Source organism: Pseudophryne corroboree, chromosome 4 (genome assembly GCF_028390025.1).
Source record: "Pseudophryne corroboree isolate aPseCor3 chromosome 4, aPseCor3.hap2, whole genome shotgun sequence".
In the NCBI taxonomy this organism is placed as follows: domain Eukaryota; kingdom Metazoa; phylum Chordata; class Amphibia; order Anura; family Myobatrachidae; genus Pseudophryne; species Pseudophryne corroboree.
This window is the reverse complement of record NC_086447.1, coordinates 840266544-840281693: the sequence shown is the minus strand read 5'-3', so window position 1 is coordinate 840281693 and position 15150 is coordinate 840266544. Positions and strand designations below refer to the sequence as shown.

The following is a 15150-nucleotide window of genomic DNA, read 5'->3' as shown; positions in this document are numbered from 1 at the left end:
AGAAGGGACGGCCCCTGTACAATTTTTGGTCCTGGAGCCACCAGAGCAGCGATATACGGACCTCCGGAGTCAAAGAGATCATATTAGACCTGATCCGGTGAGGCAGGCCGTCCCACTTGGCTAAGATCAGCCTCTGGAGAGGGCGAGAATGGAATTGAGCATACTCCACCATGTCGTATGCCGAGACCATGAGGCCCAGCACCTGCATTGCCGAATGTATCGACACCTGCGGACGAGAAAGGAAGCAACGAATCCTGTCCTGAAGCTTCAGGACTTTCTCCTGAGACAAGAACAACCTCTGGTTGTGAGTGTCCAACAGCGCTCCCAGGTGCTCCATGCTCTGAGCAGGGACCAGGGAGGATTTCTTCCAGTTGATGAGCCACCTGTGGGCTTGTAGAAACTGGACCATCATGTCTAGATGACGCAGGAGAAGATCTGGGGAATTTGCCAGGATTAACAAGTCGTTCAGATACGGCAGTATCCTGACCCCTTGACGGCGGAGTACCACCGTCATTACCGCCATAACTTTGGTGAAGACTCGCGGAGCCGTTGTTAAACCAAAAGGTAACGCCCGAAACTGGTAATCTAGGTTGCCAATAGCGAACCTCAGGTATTGCTGATGTGACACTGCTATAGGAATATGCAGGTAAGCATCCTGTATGTCCAGGGAGACCATGTAGTCCCCAGGTTCCAAGGCCAGAACTATCGAGCGAAGGGTTTCCATACGGAACTTGGATACCTTCACAAACCTGTTCAGTGCCTTCAGATTTAGAATGGGCCGGGAGGACCCATTCGATTTCGGGACTAGAAACAGCGGAGAATAGTACCCCTGGCCTCTCTGAGCAATGAGGCACCTGTACAACGACTCCTGTATCCAGGAGGGTCTGTACCACCGAATGTAGAGTGTTTGCCTTTGTCTGGTCCGACGGGATGTCTGTTAGGCAAAATCGATGAGGGGGTCGGTTTTTGCAGGCTATGGCGTAACCTCGAGTGTCGACTTCCCGTACCCAGGCATCTGAAGTGGTCTTCAACCATTCCTGGGTATACCCTAGAAGCCGGCCCCCCACCCTGGGATCCCCCAGGGGGAGGCTCGCCCCGTCATGCGGCAGGCTTATCAGTCTTGGCAGCTGGCTGACGGGCAGCCCAGGCTCTTTTGGGCTTCGGCTTACCAGGTTTGGAAGGGCGGGCCTGCTTATGGTACGCATGACCTTTTGCTTTACCTGAAGGACGAAAGGGGCGAAAGGACGTGCCTTTGGCCTTCGACACAGAAGGAGCTGTATTAGGCAGACAGGCAGTTTTGGCAGTAGCCAAGTCAGCCACTATCTTATTTAAGTCCTCCCCTTGAAAGGGAGTACCTCCAGGGTTTTCCTAGGGTCCAGATCCACAGACCAGGATCTCAGCCACAATATCCGGCACGCCAGGACTGACGTAGTAGAGGCCTTGGCTGCTAGGATACCGGCATCAGAAGCTGCCTCTTTAATATAGTGAGAAGCTGTGACAATATAGATGGTGAACAAGCCCGTTTACAGGGTGAAACGTACGTTCTATAAAGTTAGATTTAAGGATGCCGCACAGGACTAGGTGGTTTGTGTTTAAAATTTATTTGCAAAAGGTTTCCAAGATAACCGACCCATCAGAAAAATTCTGAAAATGTATCACCATCTACCAGTAGAAATATTTTTGTGTAGATATAAACAGTGATTGTCGATGGTGCTCCCATAGGTCCAATGCATATGTAGTAAAGGGGAAAGAGAAAGAAAAAAAGTGACCTTTGTTGGGAGCACTCCCACTTGGAAACGATAATGATTTGAGTAATGAGCAATGATATGAAAAGTGAAGTAATTAAAATGTAACCTTTAATTTTATTATATTAAAATATTGGTACACCAGTTATATTGTTTCACTATTTAGGGGCTAGTCAATGTGAGCCACCTGGTAAAGCTAAATTGTGAAAATATTGATGAAAATACAAAACATTATTAGGCAGGCTCAGAGTACTTGGATATATGGAATAGGTACTATAACCAAATTGGTGCCGTCAAAAGAACCTACAACACCTGGTATTCCTTAGTGGTCCACCACCTAAGTACTGACCAGGCCCAACACCGTATTGCTTCCAAGATCAGACGAGATTGGGCATGCGTGGTGTGGTATGGTAGTAGATCAGCATTGATCTGGCGATTTCTACCACTAATATATAGATGGTAGGGGGTTATTGGTAAGCACCTTGTTACCAAATTAACCGAGTAATCTCTAAGGAGAAAATATATGTTTAACCATCATTGCACCAAATTGTAACCCAAATCTGTAGGTATACGTGGATTTAAATCATGTGGTTAATGGTTTCTCAGCCCGCAAGGAATGCCTGTATGTTTCATTATGTGCTGTGCAGCACCTATGAAAATTGGGTTTGTACTGCCCGTGAACAAGCTAATCTGTGAAACGTACGTTGGGAGGTGAACAGGAGGATCATGATGAGTACGCTCACATGATCAGAGACCGAAAGGAGAGGAGATCAGAGAGGCAGCACGGACGCCGGAGCCCGGCGGTCAGCGGCGCGCTACGAGCAGACAGACACTTAAGTATTTTTGGTCCCCACTTGCCTGTCGATCTCCCAGTAGCAGGAGATGATATTTTTCAAACCTCATTAACGCCGGAGCTTTGCGGCTAACGGCGCATGGAGAGCGGGCAAACTTAATTATTGCATTGTCCCATCTGCTACACTATCTCCCGTCAAACCTATTGGCACATACACAATTAAGAAACAGCGTGCATTGGTCTCTTTGGCAAATGTTATGCCAATAATCACAATACAGTGCATCAGTACCTATTCATATGCAGGTCTTTGTTGGAATATAAAGCTATTGTGCATATCATAGCTAAATGTATTGAAAAAATCACCTAGCATATGATCTTTTTTGGGGGATTATTGTATTTGTCCCCTCTTTGGGTTCGTTTTGGCAATTCTTGTCTGTCTATTACATGTTAGACAGACACGTTACAGATACACTGTGGATACATGCTAGATAAGTTATTGTGGCAAAATTTCTCTATTTCAAAGACAACACCTATACTTTGTTAGGCACCATGGCACTAATTAGCCCTTAATTGGATAATTGAGACTGTTATACATCTTGTCTATTTTTCAAGTCTGTTTTCTTTCTCCTAACAATCTTTATATCATTCTTGGTCCTGTATTTTTTCGATCATGATATAATAGGAGGTTTATTTATAATCTTTGAGCTTATAACTTCACAATAACCTTTGTTTTTCCCTTAACAGGGTGATCCAATTAACCAATAGAGACGATTTCTCTTTGGATCATATACAAATACTGTGGCATGTTATCAGTAGAACAGTGATCTATATCTGCCTTATTCGCAGTACAAACCCAATTTTCATAGGTGCTGCACAGCACATAATGAAACATACAGGCATTCCTTGCGGGCTGAGAAACCATTAACCACATGATTTAAATCCACGTATACCTACAGATTTGGGTTACAATTTGGTGCAATGATGGTTAAACATATATTTTCTCCTTAGAGATTACTCGGTTAATTTGGTAACAAGGTGCTTACCAATAACCCCCTACCATCTATATATTAGTGGTAGAAATCGCCAGATCAATGCTGATCTACTACCATACCACACCGCGCATGCCCAATCTCGTCTGATCTTGGAAGCAATACGGTGTTGGGCCTGGTCAGTACTTAGGTGGTGGACCACTAAGGAATACCAGGTGTTGTAGGTTCTTTTGACGGCACCAATTTGGTTATAGTACCTATTCCATATATCCAAGTACTCTGAGCCTGCCTAATAATGTTTTGTATTTTCATCAATATTTTCACAATTTAGCTTTACCAGGTGGCTCACATTGACTAGCCCCTAAATAGTGAAACAATATAACTGGTGTACCAATATTTTAATATAATAAAATTAAAGGTTACATTTTAATTACTTCACTTTTCATATCATTGCTCATTACTCAAATCATTATCGTTTCCAAGTGGGAGTGCTCCCAACAAAGGTCACTTTTTTTCTTTCTCTTTCCCCTTTACTACTGAAACGTACGTTCAGCAGTACTAGTCTTTGAGCGTCACATGACGCCACTTCCGGAATCCCGAGACACGTGACAGGGGCCCGGACCACGGCACTAACGGAGACGACTGCCGCAACCGCTGCATTCGGGGACTCTCTCTCCCCGTCAGGTATTTTCAGTGCGCTCTCATCATCCGCTTGGCGGTACCTCCCAGCCCTGCACTGATTAAATATCAACAGGGCTGCGGGCGCTATAGCGGATGACAGCAAGAAACACTCTTTTCTTTCTTCAGTCCGTTACCGTCTGGCCGACTCTCTCACCTCCCATTCACTGTGTACTTGCACACACATGGGAAGGCAGCAGAAGTTGGCTGGGCATATGGGACGGGCTTCTATTCTGCCTGTAGATGGGGATTCTTTAATTTACACCAATATCCCCTTTTTGTGGTAATTAAACTATCTTTCTCCACAAATGTCTATTATAGCTACAGTTCTAAAAAACAGATTCAGCTAACTCAATTTAATTCTTCCTCTGGCTATGATTATATTTATAGGAAGACTGACAATTCATTGTAAATTTACCTTATCGCTGATGTTACATATCGCTTAAGAAATAACAAAACTGTTGCAAGTAGATTGGAGATCAGAGTCCATATAAGGAGTTACTGCTTCACTCTTTTGAGATTTTACATTGTGTCTTTTTCTTTAGTAATTGCTGCAAGCACAGTGGAGTACCCAATTTCTAAACTATATATTGCCATTAATGATGGTACAACAATAGGGGACACATATATATTTTTCCTCTGTGCAAATCATGCTCATATAAATGCAGATAAAACTCTCTGCTATCTGTACCTGTCACTGTGGCCATAAACAAATTGCTTCTCATTATTGAGGAGTATATGATTTATCTGCCCTATTCAGGTAAACACTCACTCTTAAAAGAATGTTTATGACCAACTGTTTATGTATCAGGATTTCAATACAATAAAGTTCTGATCTATAAAGCCTGCTCAGGTATATTCTGTTCTGAGCAGGGATAGTGATCAGCTACAAACTAATTTGATAAAACTGCTTTTTGATTTCCCTCAATAGAAGTGACACAGTAGCTACTAACTACAGGTAGATCGTCCAGTTAGGAGAATACATTATGCCGTCATGGTCGGATCATTACTCTCTGACCTTGCTTATTTTATCTTATAATTAAATTGAAAAAAAAAAAAAAAAAAAGCTTTTTTTTATATAATCTTATATCACACTATATTTTCACCTGAGGGTGACCTATATTCAGAGGTCAAAAATCTCTCTTTTTTTGTTTGAGAAAGGCTACGTATGACATATATATTTTTATTTTTTGACTCAATAAATGTTATGTTTTAAATAAATTAAATTATTTTGATAAAGAGTGCCCCCACAAAGAGGTTTTCTTCCTGTTCTCTTGATCTCTTTCGAGGAACAAAACAATTTTCTAAGATTTAGTTTCTTTACCTCGGGGTGCACCACCAGCAGGATGATTTATTTCTGGAAATTTTCTCCTTAATTATCTTCCAGATTGTTGGTTTACAATATTTATCAATATTTATCATCATTTTCTGAAAGGTTGTGCAGGAACATTCCGCCCTCCCTGTTTCACAATATATGACAAGCATTGTCTAGCATGGTCAGAGGAGATTTCAGCTTCTAACTCCAAGGCCCATGCTTCAGCACCCGTGAGGGTGTAAATCGCTTTCAGACAACCCTCGACACGTTTGTCCGTAGGCTCTTTTAGAGACGTGACGGTAGTGACAGGTAGAGCTGAGGAAACCACCATCCTAGCCACATGTGTGTCTACTGGAGGAGGCGTTTCCCAATTCTTAGACAGCTTTGGCGCGAGGGGATAGCGAGCCAGCATCTTCTTTTGAGGCACAAACTTCATACCCGGGCTTTCCCAGGGTTCCTGACGTATATCCACTAGGTGGTCAGAGTGAGGTAAAACCTGCTTAACCACCTTCTGACGCTTCAACCTATCTGGTTTCTTAGGAGGAACGGATGGCTTGGGATCATCCGTAATCTGCAATATTAACTTAATAGCCTCCAAAAGATCAGGAACATCCACATGTGAACCACCCTCCCCATCAGCCGTATCTGAGTCAGAACCTGTGGGCTCAGTGTATGTGCTGTCTTCATCAGACGAGGTGTCAGTGACAGCAGTGGATTGTGAGGAGACGAGCGCTCGCTTAGAGGATCTCTTGGACTTAGCCGAGCGTTCGTCAGACTTTTTAGTAGTCAGGGACTGGTTCAACTTCTTTAATTGAGCAGATAAATCATCCGCCCACGGCGGGTTAGCTGCAGGGACCACATACGGTTGTACCGGCATTGGGGGTCCCATAGGGGGTGTTAGTTTGTGAACTAGCGTATGTAGAAGCGTGGAAAAAGCGGCCCACTGAGGGTCAGTATGTGCCTCAGTTGCCACAGTCCCACTGGGGGGCAAAGAGCCCCCAGAACCAGAGCCCACAGCTGCTATATTCTTCTCATATGGGTCTGTGACTGCAGCAACACCGGCAGTGTGTTCATCCCCAGAACCGTTACCCTCAGAAGCAGACATGATATAACTTGCAGTATGAGGTAACACAGTACAATTATTAGCAGCACTATATCCCTAAACCCAAACCCCTGCGCAGTATAGTCAGCACTAGCAGAGATAAAGGAGAGATATGGTGACTAGATCACAGAGAAAAATACGTAATACAGTATATCTTTGTGAAAATCCTATATTAAATAACACCTGACGCACCAAGCCCCCTCAGGTTATGAAATATAGGGATAGCAAGTTGAGTGAAAGACACGAAATGGACACCACTCAGCTATCAAATGCACACACAAATAGTCACAGTTTGTACAATGCAGAGGTTATTACAGACAATAATACTGCACTGGACTAGCTTACACAGCTATATAACAGTAGATATAACAGTAGACAGTAAGAACTGGATGTATATCACAGGGTAATTGTACTAGAAAACCCTGACTAAGTGCACTCTTTCTTAACTAGCACTGACTAAAAAGGCAGGTAGAATACTTAGTGTCATGTAAAGGCACAGCGCTGACAACCAGGCGGCTTTACATAGGAGGATTTGCCCTAGCAGTCCCTGGAACAGTGAACTGAGGAGTAATGGCGCCGCAGACACTGACAGGGAGTGAGGAAAAGACAGAGATGCAGCTCCAGGGCGGGAACACTTGCTGGAAATGGCGCCCTGGGGGAGGGGCTTCAGGTCTAAGCCTTATCCCCCTTGCTGGAAAAACCACCGGGTACTGTGGGAGATATTAAAATCGGTTTTGAGAGAAAACCTGACCTGCGCCCATGCCCTGGTGATCTAGTGGGATCGCCTGTATCCACAGTGTCCACCGCCAGCGCGCGCGGCCCGCCTCCCACTGACCGCGCCGGATTGCGATAAAGACCGAGTCCCGCAAGCGGGACCCACTTACCACCTCCCGAAGCGCGGCCACGCGATCCTGGAGAGCCCCAGCCATGTGTGCCTAACGTGAAGTAAACCGGAGCCTCCGCTGTAGGAACCCGGCAACCAGGGCTCGGGAGTGTACAGCGCCGCTGGGGAGAGCTGGAGCAGCAGCAGAGAATGTCACAAGACATTTACCACCGCTGCTGCCCTGAAGTCTTCAGTTTTTCTTCAGAAAAAAAGCCTTTCTTAGGGCTGCCTGGAGCAGCCCCTCTGTTAAGTGCCTGCTTACTGCAGCACCAACTAACAAACTGAGCTCCTGTGCTGGGAGGCGGGGTGATATAGGAGGCTGGGAACAGTCAAAGCTTTGAGTCTGTTGGTGCCTCGGATCAAGATCCAACTCTACACCCCATTGTCCAGACTTGTGGAGCCCAGTGTACCCCGCAGCAGAAACTATATATATACTGCTCACAAAAATGCCGCACAGATATGGAATGGATACTTGCAGTGACACAGAGCTGCAAGATACAGCAATGGCCTACTGTACAACTATATACTGTTGGTCACCAAAATGCTGCACTGTAATACTATATATACTGCTCACAAAAATGCTGCACAGATATGAAATGGATATTTGCAGTGACACAGAGCTGCAAGATACAGCAATGGCCTACTGTACAACTATATACTGTTAGTCACCAAAATGCTGCACTGTAATAATAAGATTTTACTCACCGGTAAATCTATTTCTCGTAGTCCGTAGTGGATGCTGGGGACTCCGTAAGGACCATGGGGAATAGACGGCTCCGCAGGAGACTGGGCACATCTAAAGAAAGCTTTAGGACTATCTGGTGTGCACTGGCTCCTCCCCCTATGACCCTCCTCCAAGCCTCAGTTAGGACACTGTGCCCGGAAGAGCTGACACAATAAGGAAGGATTTTGAATCCCGGGTAAGACTCATGCCAGTCGGCAAATATCCCTCTGTGCATCACGCATGTATAAGACAGCGTCTTTTATATGCTCTATTTTCAGCAAAATATTGTCCCTATCTATAGTATAAATATTATCCGACAGGGAATCTGACCACGCAGCTGCCGCACTGCACATCCATGCCGAGGCAATAGCAGGTCTCAATATAATGCCCGTGTGTGTGTATATAGCTTTAAGGGTAGTTTTCTGCTTTCTATCAGCAGGTCCTTCAGGGCGGCCGTATCCGTGACGGTAGTGCCACCTTTTTTAATAAGCGTGTAACCGCTTTATCTACCCTAGGGGTTATTTCCCAACGTGACCTATCCTCTGGCGGAAAAGGGTATGCTGCTTAGAAATTATCAATTTCTTATCGGGGGAAGTCCACGCTTCCTCACACACCTCATATCACTTCTTCAGATGCAGGAAAACTACTGGTAGTTTTCTGTCACCAAACATAATACCCTTTTTTGTGGTATCTGGGGTATTATCAGAAATGTGTAATACATTTTTCATTGCCTTAATCATGTAACGGGTGGCCCTATTGGAAGGTACACTAGTCTCATCGTCGTCGACACTGGAGTCGGTATCCGTGTCAACATCTGTGTCTGCCATCTGAGGTAGCGGGCGTTTTAGAGCCCCTGATGACATGTGAGACGCTTGGACAGGCACAAGCTGAGCAGCCGGCTGTCCTATGTCGTCAAACCTTTTATGTAAGGAGTTGACACTGTCACGTAATTCCTTCCATAAGTCCATCCACACCGGTGTCGACCCCGCAGGGGGTGACATCCCATTCACAGGCATTTGCTCCGCCTCCACATCATTATCCTCATCATACATGTCGACACAGCAGTACCGACACACAGCACACACACAGGGAATGCTCTGACAGAGGACAGGACCCCACAAAGCCCTTTGGGGAGACAGAGGGAGAGTATGCCAGCACACACCAGAGCGCTATATATCACAGGGATATCACCTATAGAGAGTGTTTTCCCTTATAGCTGCATAATATATATATATATATATATATATATATATTGCGCCTAATTTGTGCCCCCCCTCTCTTTTTAACCCTTTTCTGTAGTGCAGGACTGCAGGGGAGAGCCAGGGAGCGATCCCTCCAGCAGAGCTGTGAGGGAAAATGGCGCCAGTGTGCTGAGGGAGATGGCTCCGCCCCTTTTTCGGCGGGCTTTCTCCCGCTATTGTAAAAGTTCTGGCAGGGGTTAATAAACACCTATATAGCCCCTGGGGCTATATATGGTGTCAGTTCGCCAGCCAAGGTGTTAATATTGCTGCTCAGGGCGCCCCCCCCCCCAGCGCCCTGCACCCATCAGTGACCGCAGTGTGTGGTGTGCATGAGGAGCAATGGCGCACAGCTGCAGTGCTGTGCGCTACCTTGGAGAAGACAGAAGTCTTCAGCCGCCGATTTTCCGGACCACCTTCTTGCTTCTGGCTCTGTAAGGGGGACGGCGGCGCGGCTCCGGGAACGGACGACGAGGTCGGGTCCTGTGTTCGATCCCTCTGGAGCTAATGGTGTCCAGTAGCCTAAGAAGCCCAAGCTACCACCACTTAGGTAGGTTCGCTTCTTCTCCCCTTAGTCCCTCGGTGCAGTGAGCCTGTTGCCAGCAGGTCTCACTGAAAATAAAAAACCTAACATATACTTTCTTCCTAGGAGCTCAGGAGAGCCCCTAGTGTGCATCCAGCTCAGCCGGGCACAGAAATCTAACTGAGGCTTGGAGGAGGGTCATAGGTGGAGGAGCCAGTGCACACCAGATAGTCCTAAAGCTTTCTTTAGATGTGCCCAGTCTCCTGCGGAGCCGTCTATTCCCCATGGTCCTTACGGAGTCCCCAGCATCCACTAGGACGTCAGAGAAACTATATATACTGCTCACAAAAATGCCGCACAGATATGGAATGGATACTTGCAGTGACACAGAGCTGCAAGATACAGCAATGGCCTACTGTACTGTACTACTACTATTATATAGATTACAGATATAAAGTTACATTGTGGGGGAATCCAGTATACGTTCTGTCACCAGGTACCAGTGAATGGCCACATCATGTATACAGGTGACAGATATAAAGTTACATTGTGGGGGAATCCAGTATACGTTCTGTCACCAGGTACCAGTGAATGACCACATCATGTATACTATATAGGTGACAGATATAAAGTTACATTGTGGGGGAATCCAGTATACGTTCTGTCACCAGGTACCAGTGAATGACCACATCATGTATATAGGTGACAGATATAAAGTTATATTGTGGGGGAATCCAGTATACGTTCTGTCACCAGGTACCAGTGAATGACCACATCATGTATATAGGTGACAGATATAAAGTTACATTGTGAGGGAATCCAGTATACGTTCTGTCACCAGGTACCAGTAAATGACCACATCATGTATATAGGTGACAGATATAAAGTTACATTGTGGGGGATTCCAGTATACGTTCTGTCACCAGGTACCAGTGAATGGCCACATCATGTATATAGGTGATAGATATAAAGTTACATTGTGGGGGAATCCAGTATACGTTCTGTCACCAGGTACCAGTAAATTACCACATCATGTATATAGGTGACAGATATAAAGTTACATTGTGACGGAATCCAGAATACGTTCTGTCACCAGGTACCAGTGAATGTCCACATCATGTATATAGGTGACAGATATAAAGTTACATTGTGGGGGAATCCAGTATACGTTCTGTCACCAGGTACCAGTGAATGACCACATCATGTATATAGGTGACAGATATAAAGTTACATTGTGGGGGAATCCAGAATACGTTCTGTCACCAGGTACCAGTGAATGACCACATCATGTATATAGGTGACAGATATAAAGTTACATTGTGGGGGAATCCAGTATACGTTCTGTCACCAGGTACCAGTGAATGGCCACATCATGTATATAGATGACAGATATAAAGTTACATTGTGGGGGAATCCAGTATAAGTTCTGTCACCAGGTACCAGTGAATGGCCACATCATGTATATAGGTGACAGATATAAAGTTACATTGTGAGGGAATCCAGAATACGTTCTGTCACCAGGTACCAGTGAATGACCACATCATGTATATAGGTGACAGATATAAAGTTACATTGTGGGGGAATCCAGTATACGTTCTGTCACCAGGTACCAGTGAATGACCACATCATGTATATAGGTGACAGATATAAAGTTACATTGTGGGGGAATCCAGTATACGTTCTGTCACCAGGTACCAGTGAATGACCACATCATGTATATAGGTGACAGATATAAAGTTACATTGTGGGGGAATCCAGAATACATTCTGTCACCAGGTACCAGTGAGTGACCACATCATGTATATAGGTGACAGATATAAAGTTACGTTGTGGGGGATTCCAGTATACGTTCTGTCACCAGGTACCAGTGAATGGCCACATCATGTATATAGGTGACAGATATAAAGTTACATTGTGGGGGAATCCAGTATACGTTCTGTCACCAGGTACCAGTGAATGGCCACATCATGTATATAGATGACAGATATAAAGTTACATTGTGGGGGAATCCAGTATACGTTCTGTCACCAGGTACCAGTGAATGGCCACAACCTGTATATAGGTGACAGATATAAAGTTACATTGTGAGAGAATCCAGAATACATTCTGTTGCCAGGTACCAGTGAATGACCACATCATGTATATAGGTGACAGATATAAAGTTACATTGTGGGGGAATCCAGTATACGTTCTGTCACCAGGTACCAGTGAATGACCACATCATGTATATAGGTGACAGATATAAAGTTACATTGTGGGGGAATCCAGTATACGTTCTGTCACCAGGTAACAGTGAATGGCCACATCATGTATATAGGTGACAGATATAAAGTTACATTGTGAGGGAATCCAGAATACGTTCTGTCACCAGGTACCAGTGAATGACCACATCATGTATATAGGTGACAGATATATAGTTACATTGTGGGGGAATCCAGTATACGTTCTGTCACCAGGTACCAGTGAATGACCACATCATGTATATAGGTGACAGATATAAAGTTACATTGTGAGGGAATCCAGTATACGTTGACAAAGCCTAATATATGTATCCTATATTAAACACTCTAAAAGGTTAAGAGACACAGTACGCAATTGGCGTATGGAATACCGTAAGAGTACACACGTAGCATAACAAACGCTTAGCCGTGGACGAGACGCACGAGCGGCACGTTCGCTCACGGCTTAAAGCGTAAAGGCTAGCACGCTATAGGCTGCCGACTAACGTGATGATACGCTATCAGTGTAGCGGACGCTCGAGACCACGAGGAGATCACAAGCGGTGTTGACGCTCACAGAGTTAAACCTTTGTAACAATATCATAAACAATGTACTTATTTTGTAAACCTTTGTGCAGTGATAAGGTGTAAATGCAACACAGTGTAACCTTGTTAGTTTAAAAGCTGTATGAGCGACTCTTACGCTCTGAGAACCCTTTAGCAATATAATAAACACTCAAATACCGGTCTAAGGTTCTAACACCTTTTAAGGGAGAGAATGAACGTTCAATCGCAAAAGAATACACAATACAAGTTATACACTACCAAACTAACATAAAATACCTAACCGAGTTACTACACGTTAAAATACAACAAAGACACAATTACATTTAAGGGGAAAGAGAGAGAGAAATGGCTTACAACAAATAGGAGATAAATATGGTTGCAGAGAACTTACGCACAAGGGGAACAATCGCAAGCGCCTTTCTGGATATCCAGCTCCCGATTATTAGTGATGAGAACCGTTGAGAAGAGTAGAGAGTTGGCCCAGATCGGCTTGTCTTTTTATACACTACACACAATACAGTACAATGGTCCCTACATTCTTATTGTTCATTGGACACAGGAATTCGTCTCCGCATTATAACAAAAGGTCATAGGTTGGTTCATACAGGTGGGCTGTGACTATTCCAAACTGTTCAGGTGGGAGGGAAACTGGGTTTCCCGCCGCATGGGTAATAAAGTGCAAATATAGTGTTATGCACACCAGTGCCTGCAGGAATGTACTGGTGTCTGAACTGTTATGCACACCAGTGCCTGCAGGAATGTACTGGCGTCTGAACTGTTATGCACACCAGTGCCTGCAGGAATGTACTGGTGTCTGAACGGATAGGGATGCAAAACAAATGAACTCACAGACAGACTGGGGAATATGACATTACGTACACAGAAGGTGATAGGGTAACAAAATAAACACAACTTGAACAGAGAAGCCCAGAGGCTAAGAAACTGAGTGTCTCCCTATGATTAGGAATGCTCAGATGAAAAAAGCAAGATGTTGTGTTTTAATACGTATAGAACCCGAAATGCTGTTGCTAAGGGCAACAGCAAAACCCTAAAGGGTTACCAACGGGTGTGGCAGTAAACTCCTTGGTCAGAGATGGAATGATAGACACAAGGAGAGTCTCCACAATCCTAATCATCACTTGCAGTGCACAGGTTCAGCTTACTGCCACTAAACTGAATACCTGAACACCTTGCACAGTGAGACAGGATTTAGGCAGGCAGTCTGAGAATACAGCCGCAAACCTGCTAAGTTCACAGAGTAGCAAAAGAACCCCAGCAGGTTAAACGACTGACTCCAGTCTTACTGCTAGGTCTGGATTGGCAGAGTGTAGTACCAAATCCCCAGGCCTATTTGCAGTAAGCAACAACAAATACAAAGCTACACAGTACTGGCTAACTTTCAGGAACTGACTAACCAACAAAGATTCAGCAGCATCTGCTTAACCTGAGAAGAGGCCTTATAAAGCAGGTGCTGTCCACGCCCCACTCAGACCTCACAGACTGTGAGCACAAAAACCAGCACCGGATCCCCTGCCGTGCACAGAGCCTGTAACCACTGCACAGCAAAAGACCCGAACCGGAGTATCAGCTGCGCTCAGGTTACTCCGCTAGCACTTGTCTCCCGGTTGCCATGACGACGTGGCAGCACAGGGCAGGAGACCCTAACATATAGTAAATGTCCATAAACTTCTTATGTCCATAACTATACGCACGAGCGAGTAATCTGCTTCAAACCAACACCGGAATATTGCTAATTATATTCTCTTCCGATGGATACTAAACACCACTGTGCAACCCCTGTCTGACCCTTCGTTTCAAACAAAGAGGAATCTCTTTGTCCCTGAACATGCTAAATTAAATAAACTTTCAGATTCTATCAAAGGGACCATAATCTACAAAATACATTATATGACTAAAATATGTTACGATTGAGTCGCCCGCTAGACGCACACAAACTCTACCGTAAATGCGCATACCGTGCGCCTGCGAGTGCACGCGACTGCGAGTATACGCACGCACGGGAGGGCTCATGCACGCGCAGCAGGCACCCGCATGAGGTGCATATATGGCAATGTGTAGCGTGATATTTTTCTGACTTTGACAGTCCACCCTTTGGCAGTCACCAATAACTGCCACTTCCTAAAACATTTCAAAAAGAGAAAAATATATGTCATGTGTAAATACATTTCTATGGTCGGGTAGGGGAGGAGAGAAGAAGGTGAGAAAAAGGTATGATCTAGTGAGATAGTAGAAGCATGTATGTATGAGTCCATGTTTGAGGGGTCATGTATCATCGTGCCGTACGTGTTTTAAATCAAGCTTCGAGGTATTGCGAAGTTTACATTTGAATTCCTTCTTATCCCGTGGTACGGGT

At 44.8% G+C, this 15150-nt stretch overlaps 2 pseudogenes; one reads left to right on the top strand and one right to left on the bottom strand.

Moving 5' to 3' along the window:
• Positions 1–2045: 2045 nt before the first annotated feature.
• On the bottom strand, positions 2046–2164 carry LOC134912617 (5S ribosomal RNA; annotated as a pseudogene).
• A 1471-nt stretch (positions 2165–3635) lies between these two features.
• On the top strand, positions 3636–3754 carry LOC134912161 (5S ribosomal RNA; annotated as a pseudogene).
• The last annotated feature ends 11396 nt before the right edge of the window (positions 3755–15150 follow it).